Source organism: Lonchura striata, chromosome 4 (genome assembly GCF_050655825.1).
Source record: "Lonchura striata isolate lonStrDom1 chromosome 4, ASM5065582v1, whole genome shotgun sequence".
In the NCBI taxonomy this organism is placed as follows: Eukaryota; Metazoa; Chordata; class Aves; order Passeriformes; family Estrildidae; genus Lonchura; species Lonchura striata.
The window spans coordinates 45,665,591-45,680,700 of record NC_140706.1 but is presented as its reverse complement, the minus strand read 5'-3'; the positions used below and the strand labels follow the sequence as shown (position 1 = coordinate 45,680,700).

General features: G+C 38.1%; 1 protein-coding gene across 2 annotated transcripts in view; it reads left to right on the top strand.

The window, feature by feature from the left end:
* The window catches only part of LOC146767617 (uncharacterized), a 311,220-nt gene that overhangs the window by 223,976 nt on the left and 72,134 nt on the right, over positions 1-15,110 (top strand). For both annotated transcript variants that reach the window (XR_014955155.1, XR_014955154.1), the window contains exon 11: positions 1,954-2,100. The gene's annotated coding sequence lies outside the window, so the exon portion shown is untranslated. The remainder of the gene's footprint in view (positions 1-1,953; positions 2,101-15,110) is intronic.

Genomic DNA, 15,110 nt, shown 5'->3' with positions numbered 1-15,110 from the left:
ATATCAGCTTAAACATATTTTAAACACTTGGAAATATTATTTTTAGAATTCACACAGGAAAAATGACCAAATATAAACTGATGATAAAGAGGAGTCAAGCCTTGTCATTTACTGTGACACTGCCCATCAACTCTTGTGAGCTAGTGGGAGTTATTTGTCAGTAACAATAAAGTACAAATGCATTCACTAATCTGTATCTGCTGGGGATCCCCCACAGCGTTCAGCCAGCTGTAGAAAAAGCAGACAATTTTTCATGTTAGTACCACATATGGCAAAAAATGCAGTCATGATTTTCTTTTCTCATCCCTAGAACGATCTATCCCTTGAAAGTGAGACTGCATAAGTGCCACAGTTTCCTTCCTTCTCCTTGTACAACAACAGCTGATGCAATAGAAGAACAAAACTGTCTTTCAGACATTTGATTGTATTTGTAAGAAGAGGAATAATTAGAAATAAAAAAACATATTGCAGTGATAAATAGGTGCATTTGAGCTAAAATTGTATTCCAGATTATAGACAAGGAATAGACGACATTTTATAAAGTTGCCTAAAAAGGCGTTCCTTCCTGTGAACTTGGATGGAAAAATTTGTATTACAAAATCTACTGCAAATGGAGGATTTTAAAGTGCACAAATAACTGTGGTTTGGTTTTTCTTGCTCCTTGTTGTTTTCCCATCTTTAAATTTTGACATCTGTCCTATGACAGCAGAAATATAACATTAATCTGGTGATTATTGGGCAATAATTGTAATACAAATGATACACATATCTTTTCTGTGAATTGCGAAATAAAAACTTCAGAAGTTGTCAAGCAGCAAACTTTTCTGCCACTCTTTCCAGATTGAGAACAAAAGCATTCAAAACACAGGATCATGAAATTGGAAAAAAGCTAAGTCCAATAATATGGAAAATAGGTGGTTGCGATCACCACATGAGAAAATAAACTTATCTGAAATGAGTACAAACTCTTCATAAGAAGAAGAAATGAATTTCCCTACCTTCCGAAGTATTTCAGCAGAAGAGCTTCTAAAGGATTGGTACAAGAGTTAACAATGTGCATGTTTTCATACTGTCTGCACCTAAAGAAGTTAGAAAGTCTGGAACACTGGTGAACCAACCTCCCAGGACAGCTTGTGAGATGTCCCTCATCCCCTCTCCTGGGCTTGACCACTGTCTGGGGACAGTGTCCACCATCTCCTCCTGGCTCCTGCAGCACTACAATGGAAGTTCATGCTGTCTAAGCACCCTTGTATCCTGAGGAACCAACAGGCAACCCCAAACCCTTTTTTCCCCTCTTCTACTTTTGTACATCTGTGAAAGGGAGAAGCAGGTTCACACCACTTCAGTGAGCAAAGTGAAATTAAGTAGAGTACCATCTTCTTGGCTTCAGCTCTTTGACAGTGCCATAAACCTTTGCATCCTACTCCAATGACTGCCACAAGCATTGTTACTACTCTCTCCACCCTTGATTGTCTTTCCCCATGTTTGAAACTTTGACATGTTGAAAGAGCTGATGAGCAGCTTTACGTTCCCCTTGGCACTCAGGCAGGCAAGGTGGCACTGTACAATACAAGAGGTGTCGTGTGTTTGTTGCTGTCTTCCTAAGCAGGTATTTTCATGTATCTGAAATGCCAGGGGCAAAGTCAGGATTTGTGCAGAGTCAGGAAACCCTGCAGACACAGATACTGCTAGCACAGATTAATTCCAAGCTCCTGAACTGTGTTGGCCTTGGTATTGAACAAATTCATTTCACATGAACAGCCAGCTCCTCCCTTCTTCAGAGATGACTGTCCCAAGTGCTGTGGGAGGCCATTCATACCTGAACAGAGAGGTTGCAAATTTAGTGTAGGTGCTCTAAATCTAAGATGTGTATCAGTTTTGACCAGCTGTCCTTTAGGCTCCTTGTGACAGCACCGATGACGGCTCCTCTTTTTCCTTCTGCCTGTACCCCAGGTACCCTGATCCACCCAGTCAGTCTACCCAGACAGTGTGGGAGATGGACAATGGAATGTTGCCTTCTATTGTAAGGAAAGCAGCTGAAAATATTCCCTATCCCCCTCCATGCTCAAGCTAAGGCTATAATATGGTCCTATGAATCAGGTGAGACTTTATTTTCTGTATTTTTCTCTATAAATAAAGTAATTAAAAAAATAGTTACATATAGCAAGAAAATATAAATATTTGCAAAAATTTTGTTAATTTTTTGTGGTTTTATTAGTAAAATTCTAAGTTATGCACATGTGGAAGCTCAGTACTGGGGGCACAGTTTCATTTTTATTCATATCAATTCATCCACTATTCTATGAATAATGAAATTGACTTAATCACTCAATAGCACAGGATTATTTATTGTATGGAATGATCTTTGCCATTTAGTGTGGATATCCAAGAGATGCCATCATATTTTTCAGTATTAAAAGTTGTGATCAACTGCTTTTTAACAGAAGTCCTTTTAAAACCATTTACACTTGATTATTTGCAAAGGCTGAAGAGGCACATTGCACTGTCTGGGATTTATAGAAAGCCAGAAATACTGTCTGGACAGATTTTATTGTTTAGACAAGAACTGTGAAATACTCCCTGTTCAGTTTGCTTTCACTGGCCAAAATCGTTTAGCCAGGCAAGATGGCAAATGCTTGTCTGTGATATTGTCAGCCTTAGATTTGGTGATTCACCCACTCAGACATTTTTAGATGTTCCAGGCCTTGGTCAGAAGCATTCTAGACCCTGGCAGACAGCTGAAAAACAGCTGTGATTTTGAGTTTGAGCCATGGAATGAGTTACCAATTTTGAAGGTGGAACAAGCAGTCACAAAGGGTTAGATAGTATAGTATAAGTAATTACAAAACAGAGGGGAAAAATTTTTAGTATTGTACAGGGGGGGTTTTACTTTGTACATGGGGGTCAGAAGTTCTAACATGGAGGAAAGTGGGCTGATCCTGTTCTTCCTCCTTCTTTTTCCTTACCTCCATGTTCTTGGTGATGCTGCCACTCACAGATTAGTTTAGAGTAGAAAAGCACTTGGTAATATAGGTAGTAGGTATTGGGAAAAAAACTGTAAAACATATTATACATAATATATCATATAAAATATAGCAGCAGCCCTGGGTGGGGGAGAGAAGAAGACACCAGACAGTCAGGGTGTCTGTGTGTGTGTGTGTCTCTGCTTGGGCTGCTGACCAAACCGCAGTAGCCAGAGAAGACAATCTGTTAGATAACTCGCAATAAACTGCCTTGAGACTGAACAGCAAGAGGCTGCAGAGTCTTTCTTTGGAAGCACAGGTTGGAGGAGAGACTTTACCACCACACAAGACCCCAGACCAAGCCTGGGGTTCTCACAACCCACTGTGCATCCCAGTGGAGTGTCAGTGAAATGGGGTGTGATGGGTCAGTCCCCATAATACATAATACATGTTTTGTTACGGGTAGCCTGACGTCTGAGAGTTAACTACTAGCAAGCTTGTCAGGGGGGATTCACCACATGAGAATCCAAAGAAATCTGGAGATTCAAAGTGACATATCAAAAGTAGATGGGAAAAAAAGGGGAAAATTAAATTTTAAGCCAATTTTTGTGGTGGAGTGGAGTCAAACTGGGAGTGGGTGATTTCATCTAGGGGCCAGAGTATTGAAACCATGTTTTATGTATTTTACTAAAAGAAGGCAATAGTTATGTTCAATTGAATAGCTTGTGTCCAAAGTGCATTAGGTAGGGAGCAATGAGGTCTGCACACATGCCCACATGAAGGATGGCATTAGAAGTATGATGTTTAGACTTTCAGTGGGATATGCACATTGTGCACACAGAAGGTTATCTCATGATTAGGGCTGAAGCATGGTTTGAGGGATTATCCATTCAAAAGCTAATATGTTATCCTCTGTTTCCACTGTATGGGAATGGGTTACCTTTTGTGTGTGAAACCACACATTAAGAATGTATTACATATTTACTGAAATGTAGTCTTAAGTTTGTGATCTTGTCAGAAACCTATTGTCTTTAAAACTGGTTGTCTGAAGTCTCCATGGAAGGAGAGAAAAAACACAGAATATATTTAGAAATACTTAAATATAGCTTGAAATAGTTTTCCCATTCATTAAAAGTTTGCTTGACCCAAAATGTCAGGACCCACCAGTGTGAAAAGCAAGAGATGAATATCTCTTGTATCACCTTTCCACTCATATAAGCCCCAACTTCGAGCCTGCTAGTACAGGAGGTGTCTGGAGTTAATCCTGTAACTACAACTGCTTCTTGCAGCTCAGCCTCTGTGTATTTTGAGATTTAAGTCCACAATTGAGGAGGAAGAAGGAAACATTCATGATGATTTTTTTCCATAGCAGCTGTTTGAAACTGTTAACATGCTTGTACCTTTAAAAGTAGATCCCAGGGGAAAGAGACTGAGAATCATATTGCAGTTAGAGGGATAAGAAGCACACAGTAAATGTAGGTAAATTCAGAGTTTTCTCAAATAAATGCCATTGATCATTGAAAGAAGAGGTAAAATTGTGTAAAGAGATTAGCACACACACTTTTGGTTCTCCTGGGGATACATGATGCACTTGCTGAATACAGAAATAAATCCTTGTGTGCAAAAGATTGCTACCAAACTATCAATAAAAAAGCAAAGTTGTATCTGCACATAGTCTTGTAAAAAAATATTTTTTCCCATCAGAGAACATACCTTTGATGAATCAAACTTATTTAGCAATTATAATTTAGAAAACCTTCTGAAAATGTAGACCTCTGAAGTCAAGTTTAAAATAATGATATTAAAATCACACTGTAGAAATGTTATGAAGGCTGTACATAACTTTTGCGTTTTTGAAGTTAGCTAGGATTGGTGAGATATATCTGGGATACACTGTATGTTATCCAGACTGTTTCTGGAAAAAGACTATTTTCTTTTCCCAGCAAGACTGGGAGTATCATGAAGAGTAATATTTGAAAGATGTGCCTAAAAATCTGAAGGGAAGATATAGAGACAGATTGTCCACTAATTTTTTACTGATTGCTGTTGTTTATATCAAAAGTTTTTATACATAAGTTTCTTATTGTCCTTGTAGATAAAGGGAGGTAGAATCAATTTCCTCTTTAACATATTGATAAACAACTCCAGATATAGTGGTAGGGGGAGGAGGAAACTACATTTACCTTTGTGTGACCTATATAGGAATGCTGGAAAAATTAATTCCAGAATATTATGGCTACATTCCTTTAAGTGGTGGATATGATTTACATACTAGGTCTTCTTGAGCCATCCAGCTTCTTTCATCTTTATACTGTAAATTGCTTTCATCCCCCACCCTGCCCCCCCTCCAATCTGTATGCTTGAGGTATTGTTGTGATAAATTATGGAGGTACAGAACTGAAAATGGTGTGTAGATTGTCTAAGAAATTGAGTGCAGTCAGCCTTCAAAGTGGTGGATGATGTGCTAAAACAGCTACCTTCCCCTGGTCAGGTCGCACATGTCGTCAACAAGCAGCTGCTTTTAACTTTGCCTTTTGCCCAGAGCACTGAAAGCAGCTGGATTTATTGAATTAATAACTGCTCCATTTGGGGTATTTTGTTTTCCCATGACCGTGAAATCTGGCTATAATGTTAGCAAAGTGTAAGACACATCTCCTTCACCAGACTAGGTGGGGTCTTTTTATGTTCTTATATGGTATTTAATCTGCAAGGCAGAAAATAATTGGAAAACTGTACCTGTGGGGGAATAAAATAATAAAATGTCTCTTGGTAAACAGAGTCAAGAAAAAGGGGATAAGTGCATAAAAATGAGGCAGCCAATACACACATGCTGAGTGTGATTTTGAGGACACTTATTCCAGTCCTCAAATTAATTTCTTTGGTCGCAGTACTTAGTAGTGGTCTCTTTAAATCTCCCAACATATTTTAAACAGAGTGGGAATGTTAGTGGCAGTGGTCAAATAAATAGATCCTGTGCTTCTTTTTCTGAAGGCTCTGAATTTCATGAGGCTGGTTGAGAAGTGGTGGCAGTGTGTTTTGCAGATGGAAGTGGGTGAACCTGTGGCCCCTGGTCCCTGTGACCACAAAGGCACAAGGAATGTCCTACTACAGAGCTTTGGGCCAATCCCTCTTAATGGGCTTTTGTGTGGAGCTGTTGTAGGTAGGGGTCACTCATTCTCCGGAGACAATTCATGAGATAACACCTTCGGGTTTTATAAGTTATGGCACATTTAGAGTAATTATTCTTCTGTTATGGCTAGTCTACTGTGCTGAAAGTTCTGGAGTTATCTCCTTATTAATAAATTTCTAAAAATTAATAAAATATGGGGAGAATTGTTTAGCTGCATTCTTGAGATAGAAAAAGAAAAGAGAAAGTTGTTGAGAACATGGGTCTGCATATAAAACACCTTCCATGCCCTAGTTATTTCACGTGGCATCTATTATCAAATACTGATCTTGTGTCTTCCTCAGCATGTGAAAGGGGAATTTCTGAAGTACTTCAAGCCTTGTTGACTTGGCTTCCTGAAAAAGGATGACATGAGCTTGGGAGAAATGGAACTGAATATCAAGCTGCCATTTTTAACCACAGTTGTACCTGTTAGCTAAGGATAAACTGTGCCAGCAAGGATTTAGGCTTGTAATTGGCTTCTGTATTCCTGGCAGAGATTATTTACAAGTATTTTCAGTCTCCTAAACACTCTTTGGGAAAGGTAGAGGAGATCTGACCTGCATTAAACTTCCAAAATCTCCCCAGTCCTCACTAGATCTATCTTCCCAGTCAGACACTGGCATCTGCTAGCCTGCTGCTGCATCTTCTTATTCTGAAGACTCTCCCTTGCCAAAATCTTTTTACTAAAACTGCACAATTTCTTTTATAAATCATGGCAAAATTATCTGTCCTTTACTTTCTATATTTTTCATATTCTTTATTTATGTTCTAGGTCTCTGGAATTTGAGTCCTGCAATAGATATAAAAATACATATATTTTGGCTTATATTGTATAGATAGATTTATGTCTTTATTGTGGAAATTACTTCTCTGGTAACTTCAAAATGCACAACTCTTAGGAGGAGAAATGGCCAACCAATTTTAAAATTGCTGCAGAAGTATTAAAAAAAATATGATGTGCCAAGTATTTCTTTCATTTCCTTTTAAATTGTCACAGAATATCAGAATGATTCAGTGCAATCCCTCCAGAAAGTTGGAGAGCCCAAATGCCAAATGGGAAGAAAAGCAATTTGTTCATAAAGCAGCCATCCAGTTTGCACAACAATTTCCAAGACACATCAGAGGGGTTAAGATAACAAAACACAATAACTTGTATCCTTGTTTTGTGTGTACTTCTTTGTAAGTAAATAGTCCTATCATCAGCTCTTCCTCCTATGAAAACAACTTTTTATTTAGGTTAAAGAAGTCTTGTGCCTCCTCATTCAGCACTTGCTTTACTTTTTTCCCTTTCTTCAGAATATATGCTATGTATTTAAAATGCATAAAATGTCCCAGGAGAGAGGTATTCTGCAGACCAGCACCTTCAGCTCATGTTCAGGTGCCTAGGTAGCAATGCCTGGCTCGTGCCTGCCTGTGAAAGGGGTTCTTTTAGAGATGGATACTTCTGAAGATGCTAATTCACAAGTGTGAACTGTTCTGACAATTAGACAAGGTCAGTTGTCATATTCTGTGGTGGTCATCTTCTTTTATTGCAGATTTGGTAACTTTTGTAATGGATGAAGCAACTACAGCTGTTTTTAAAGTTTGGATCCTTGTCCAGAGGTGGTTAGTCCTGTACACTGAGTGAGAGATATTTGAGAAAATAGGACATATTTGTGTTATTAAAAACTGAATTTGTGTTATTAAAAACTGTAAGATATGGGGGGGTGGAGGAGTGGGGAACTGGAGTAAGGAAGTCTATGGTCAGAGTTTTCTGAAGGAAACTAATTTCTGGAGGGAAGTTACAAGCTTGCTAAACTAGTGTTTTCTGAGGAAAAACATTTAGCTCCAAATTTCACATTAAATCTCATCTATCCTGCTCCTATCCCTTTCTCTATAAGGTGCACATTTCATTTTTCCTCTGCTTAAATACCTACCAGACTTGTGGGAGCACTAATAAGGAGTGTGAGAAATGCTGGTAATGCCTTGGTCCTAGCTACAGGACCTGGCAACAACCCTGAAAAGAAGCAGACTTTTGAGAGAAAATTTTAGAAATGCTTCCAGGTCACTCTTTCCGTAAGTTTGTGCCCATCCTGTCTTTTGTAGGGGTCAGAATGAAATTAATAAGGTAAAATCTTCAGAGTGTTCATGCTAAAAAAGAATTCTTAAAAGTGGAAGCTATTTTTACTAAAACTGTTCTGAAGTAGTTGAAGTAGTGATTTTTTTTTTTCCTCACAAAGTTTTCCAATTTGGCCAACTGAAGGCATTTTTGAGTAAGTGGTAACAAGCCATCCCTGCTTGGAGTATAGAGGCATTTCTGTCTTTCAAAAACAAGAGGCAAGATGTAGAGATGTTTTCCAGAGTAACTACGTCAATGTGGAAAATGTTATCCTTGGGAGTTAATTTTGCAAAATTATGAGCAACGTGTAAAGAGGGCTTTATAACAACAAGGATGTGGCAGTTTTGGGAACAGGCTGAACTGCTTGCCCTCCCTTTAAGAGTTTTTTTTTTGTCATTTATCATAAGTCTATTGGGTGAAAGCTTCACAGTGGAAGTCCAACAAAAAGAAATGTGATATATAGATATAAATATTTAACAAGAAAAAAAATTGATCCATATGCTAAGCCAAAATTGGTAGTACTAACAACAACCAGCAATAGATACACCTTGACAGATGCAGAAATTTGTTGTTAGATGCTAAGAACTTTGAAAACAGACTCATAAGCTTCCTCTGCTTTAACTACATACACTATTTTCCCTGAAGAACAGATCTTAAATTTAAATTGTTTCTTGCCCTAAATTCCTAGTAATTCCTAGTACCCGACTGCTTATCTAGTTTTATAATCCTCTTTCAACTTGGTCAATATATGTAGTCTAGTAACCTGTATTCACTACTATAACTAAAAATGGGCTAAGTTACCCTAAGGATAGACATTCTAAAGGGATTTTTATATTTGTTTTAATTTTATGCGATTAATTTGCTCTTCTGTGCCAGACTGTGAATCCCAATTTAGTTATGCTGATTGTTGTATGGCAAAAATATTCATTTCCCTGTTGAAGTCAAGATGACACATGGACATTACTGAAATCCTGCAAAGGTTTTTGTTACCTTTTTGGCTCCCATTCTTCTGTACTGGGAGGAAACATAAATATTACAAGAAAAACTTGTCTCCCAACTTACTGAGACAGTAGAAAAAAGAAAAAGCAGCACAAGACTGAGTCAGGTCCACACTGGCTGGTCCTGCCTTGATTAGCAGACACCACAACATCCTGGTCGTTTGGGCCTGAAGCAAATTGTTTTCCTATTAAATGAAATGTGACTTGAATCTGAACTTAAACTATATTTGAGTCTTAAAGTTGTTTGGACTTTTAAACTCTGAGAGGGAGCTCAGCCCCTTCAGTGGTGGTGATCTGTGTCTGCGGGTATAACCTGCAATTGAATGAATTGTTAAGTAGAACAGAAGCCAAGAAAGTGATTCAAGCCAAAAATGCTCATCTCTTCTGTAGCTTTACCTTCAAATACATCCATGGTATTTTTTGTAATTTTTTTCCAATTTTAGCATAATGTTTGGACTGGGTAGAATGCTCTGCATAGTAATTAACAGCTGATTTTCATGGCACCAAGTAGATTATTTTTTACTATACTATTTTCACTAAGATAAATCAAAACAGCATCAATCAATAGCCACTTTCTGCAAAGGAATATGCATTCACCTTGTCTGCCTGTGTTCTCCCTAGGATGATGCTTTGTAGGAAAAAAAAGACATCTAAAATTGTTTTAATCCTTTACAGTTACATTAAAATGATGTGGCTGTCCAGCTGATAAATTGATTCCATCATATCTGTTCTGAATTTATATAGATAGCAAAGTTCTGCACGGTCATAAATGATTTATCTTTTGTATTCGGAGGAGAGTCATAATCAGTCACTCTTTTCCAGTCTAGTTTGTCAACTTTATCTCACTTGCAGTTTGCATTTCTGGAAGTGGAAATATATTCTGCAGCTTTTGATGTGTTGATTGGTAAGAAGGTAAAGACAGCTGCACACACGTCTCCAGAGACTCAGCTCAATGGCTAAATGAAGACCTCTAGTGCTTTCTTGTTAGCCAAGATAGATCTACATCCAGATGAACCACAATTAGTCAATAGTGAAGGCTATAGGTTCATGTGATCAGAAGCCACAAATCAGTTTTCCCTAGGACTTAGTTATTGGCAGATAGTGCCTTAGGCTATGCCTTGCTGCTGCTTGCCTGACTGTAATTTTTCCCCTAGTGAAGTTTTTAAAGTCACATACTGAGGCAGGAGCTGTGATCTCCTGACAACATGGCTGTCACTGGCCTGTCAAATATCAATTGCTTATCAAACAAATTGTCTGCTACTTTAATGTACCTGGCTCCTTGCTATTAACAAAGCTTAAAATGCTGCTGGTTTCTGAACTGCTATTTACACTGATGGTGCCTATCTGCTTACCCACATACACCCCTATTTTTATGTGGCATGGGCCAAAATCCTCCTTCCTGCGACATGGATGGCAGCACACCTGAATGACTTATAGCCAAGGTGGCTATAAGTGTATCATTGTGATAAAGTGTATCATTGTGAACCTGTGAAACTGTATCAGGAAACCAGGAAGGAGCACTAACTCCTGCTGGAATCTAAACCCTGGGCCAAAATGTTTTTGTTTCAGAGTGTTTGTTTAATGCATTTATTTGCCTGGCTAATAGCCTCACACTGTAGGCTACTTTGCATTTGGTTTAGGCTAAAATTAGAAGCAAAAATATATTGTGAGGAAATTCCATGTCAGGATTTCCAAGAGCTTGAGAGTTGTTGGCGTGGAAAACTACACAATGCTCACAAGTGACAGATAAATATGATTTCCTAATTTCATGGGTAGCTAAATAAGTCTCAGAGAAGCTGCATTACTTCCTCACCCGGTGAAAGAGTTGCTGATGAACACCATAGGTCTTATCATCTGCCCCTATTTGTAGCTACCAGCCAGTCTGTCTCCTGTGCAGATGATTTACATGCCAAAATGGCTTCTAGGCAGCAAAATAGTTGAATCAAATCACACCTTTCTCATTGCTGCTCTGCAAATAAAGCAAAAATTAGGGCCAATAGAACTAAAAGTAATTTTTTCAGTGAACTGAGCATATAAAACGTGATTTAAAATTTCCAGCACCCTGCAGTGATGGTGATTAGTTAAAGAAACACCACAGTCTTGTTACTGTCATATCTTTCAAAACCTTTTTACATTGCACAAAGGTGGTCTAAGAAATTAATTAAAATGTTGGACAATAACATAATCAGGGATATCTATATTTGCAGTCTTTTCTGTGTGCTTGAATACATCTTTTATCTGTCAAGTACAGCAAATAGCTAATTAGCCCCCTTTTAAGTGCTTCACTGCTTATATTGGAGCTATAGTCATGCCCTAGTGGGATGGTTTCCAGGAAACCTGATATATATTCTCAGCTGAAACAGCATAAGCTTATTTGTAGGCTACTAAGAAATTGGTAGAGATTAAAAAATGCTCATTTAACGAATACAGTTGTTTCTGTTTCTCAAATCACATCTGATCTGTTGGCATTTTGAAAACAGAGCAAACCAAACCCCAGAGTCCTTATGTGGCTCCTACACACAAAAAATTTTGCCAATGTCCATGAGAGGGTTACTTAATATGCGTTCCTGGATATCACCTAATATGTTCTCTAAAGGGTAAGGTTTTAATAGGACTGGTGACTCATCATGTTAAAAGCTTGCTCTTATTTGCTCAGTTTCTGAGTGGGCAAAAATCCAGCATAGTTGGAACTGAAGTAATATGCACTTATTTTGACAAGCTGCCTTAAAAGTATTAGCTAGATAATGTGTTACACCATCGTATATTATCATCGAAGTAATGAATTTGACAAATAAACAAATCACCTTAATTTTACACAATGATCAAGAACATTAAAAGTCAAAGAGATACTGGGAGATTCCACTCTCTTCTCTTTCTGCATTAAAATCTTTATGATAGAAAGGCCTCTTTGAGGGCTTCTATAACATAAAATGTCACATGCCATCTCATGCTGACCACAAAAATAACTCAAGGCGCCACTCTGCTGCAATTACCAGCTGTAAGATTATGATGTTTTGACACAGGTGAGGCAAAGACTTCCAGGCACAAATAGAGTGATAGTGTCAATGACACAACTGTTTCCTCACAAAAATACCACGTATTATTTATACACCAAAAATGTAATGAGAAAAGACTTTTATTCAGACACCTGAAACTAAGTTTGGCCACCAATTGATTTGCACTGTGACAACAGAATTTGACCACAATTATTTTGAAATTTCTACTAGTTTATTCGCCTTCTGAGTAAATATGCTTGTGTCTGCTGCTCCCTCTCATTGAAAAGTATGTATTATGGTAGAAGATGATTGAATACCAACGTTTGCTTATGTTCCACTGTCTTTCATAAACATGAGAGAAACTCTATCCCCCTTTATTCACCAAGCAGTATTTTTGCAAGTAGTGTGGCTGAAGATATGCTGGGCCAATTTTGAAGCAGAACATTGTATATTTGAAAATAATAATCACATAGCTCTATGTTTTGGTCTAGTGAAAGGGCATCTTACAGATCTCAAGTAATATTTTCTATGATTGCAGTTAGAGATGTATATAGATTACACAGATTTTTAAATGCAACTTGGGAGCAGATAATTATGTTAAAAAATGTATAAAAAGACATTAGATAGTCACCTCATTCTTCTTTTCTGTGCAAGTCTGTTTTGCAAGATTTGTCATTTCCCTGATAAGCACCCCTTATAATACATTTTCTCTAACATTTATTTAATTTGTTGGTTAAAAAAAAAGTGGAATTTGCAGCTACATGAAAAGAACATAAGACTTATATACCAGATGAGTTACTTCCATAGCAAAAGCCCTCACACATGTCTAAGAGCAGTTCCACAATGCATAGAAGTGACTTTCATATTGGTCCATCCTGCTCCACAGTTTTCCACAGGTTGTTTGCCAATGCTGAGTTCTGCAAAAGAAAATAATCTTTGTTGGACGTGTTCCCCTGGGAGGGAGGTGCCTGGCCATGGGTCTCTGTCATCTATATGCTACTCTTGAGGCTCAGGGGGCTGGTCCTGGTCTGAGCCTTCCATGTGCAGCTTTTCTGAGCAAAAGAGGAATAGATCACAATCCTGCAGCCTCAGTGTTAAAGTAGATTTGTAGGTAGGAAGGCTTCCACATTGCACTCCTCATCATGAAGTAACTTACTCATTGGGTTGGCATCAACACATGAAAACCTCTCCTTACCACCACTACCGGGGAATTGAGTGGTTCTAACCCTAGTGTTTAGTTTGAAAGTTTTGATAAATGTTCCTATATGGCAGGAGAAGCTGCAAAAATGAAACCTGGCCAGCAATCTGTTACTGGGCAGCAAAGTGGGAGATGCTAAGCTGACCGGGTGGCTCCATACTGAATTTTTGATTTCTAAAAAAAGGTATAATAACCATTCTTTGCCCCACTGAAGTTTGCATATCCTTTGAGGTTCTTTGTTCTGTGGTGAGGGGGAGAAAGGGTAGATGGCAGAAAGGGTAAGTACCACATACCCATTAAACACTGTAATGCACTCTCCATCCTGCCTCTGTGCTTACCCTTGTCTACATAGCTATACAGAATTGTAAAATAATTTAGGTTGGAAAAGACCTTTAAGTCTGCCGATCCCAGCCATTAGCCCAGCAGTGCCAAGACCATCACTAAACCATGCCCCCAAGTGCTGTACTTACACATCTTCCAAATATCCCCATGGATGGTGATTCCACCACCTCTCTGGGCAGCCTGTGTCAAGACTGACAAAGGAAATGAGGACATATAAACCATACAAATATACCTATTCAGATAAGAGTCTGGAACAGTTTTGGTCCTATTCCAGTCTCTGGGGAGGGTTTTTTTAACATGATGGGTTTCAGCATTAAAGTGAATGAATGAAACTCTATACTTCAGCAGCATCCACAGGCGGGAAGGGAGAGAGAGGGGTGTTAGAGAAAGGTAAAGTGCACATAAAACTGGATAATGTCACCTGCTGCTCCCCATCATGCAACTTAAGAAATGCACAGGAATTTACAATGTACAAATGTTCTGCTTTGTAACTACTGAATTTCATGGTTGCGTATTTGCCACTTGTGAATTTGTAACTGGATATTAGCAATTCCAAATGACTGGGATGTTTCTGCACACGTAGCCCTTGAAAAAGTACAGTAAAAATAAGAGAGAACCTTAGTGTTCACTGTAGAGGGCACAAAAGGGAAGAGAAATTCTAAGAACTGTTGTGCAGTTAGCTATTAAACTGGAACAACCATGTTAAATATGCAAGCATGAGCTGATATGATCCACAAAGCATTTCCATATGGATATAATAGAAACAGTTAAATTGTCCAAGAGGCTAAAGCCAGAGGCTTGTGGGCAAGGTGGTTAAAATGTAATGAAGTCATTAGAAATTATTGCATGGGCAAAACCCAAACATTATTTGATCCCCTTGTGTTGCTTTCTACAGAATGGGATCAGCTCCAATCTGCCAGTGGTACTGGGTTTATACACCAATATGTGAGAGGTAGAATTTGCAGAACTATATTGATCTCTGACTTCATTCACCTCTTCTGAAATATTGCAAGTGTTACAATTATTAGATGACCAGAATGTAACATATTTCAGCTACCAGATAATATAAGTGACAGTCTAGATATTATTATTATTATTATTGTTGTTGTTGTTGTTATTTTATTTTGCTGTTACTATGAAAGTGTTAAAATTTGCCTTTTCATTTTGCGTTTTCTGAACATATATTACATCAAGGTTCATGCATCGATCTGCCTGGGTATTCTTAATCCTACTATCCTATCCTAAGTTTTCCATTTTAATGCTAGTAGGTCATATCATATTAGCAAATCCTTGATCATATAATATAAAAGTGTGGATGAGAAAAAGAAAAAATTGAAAATAATATA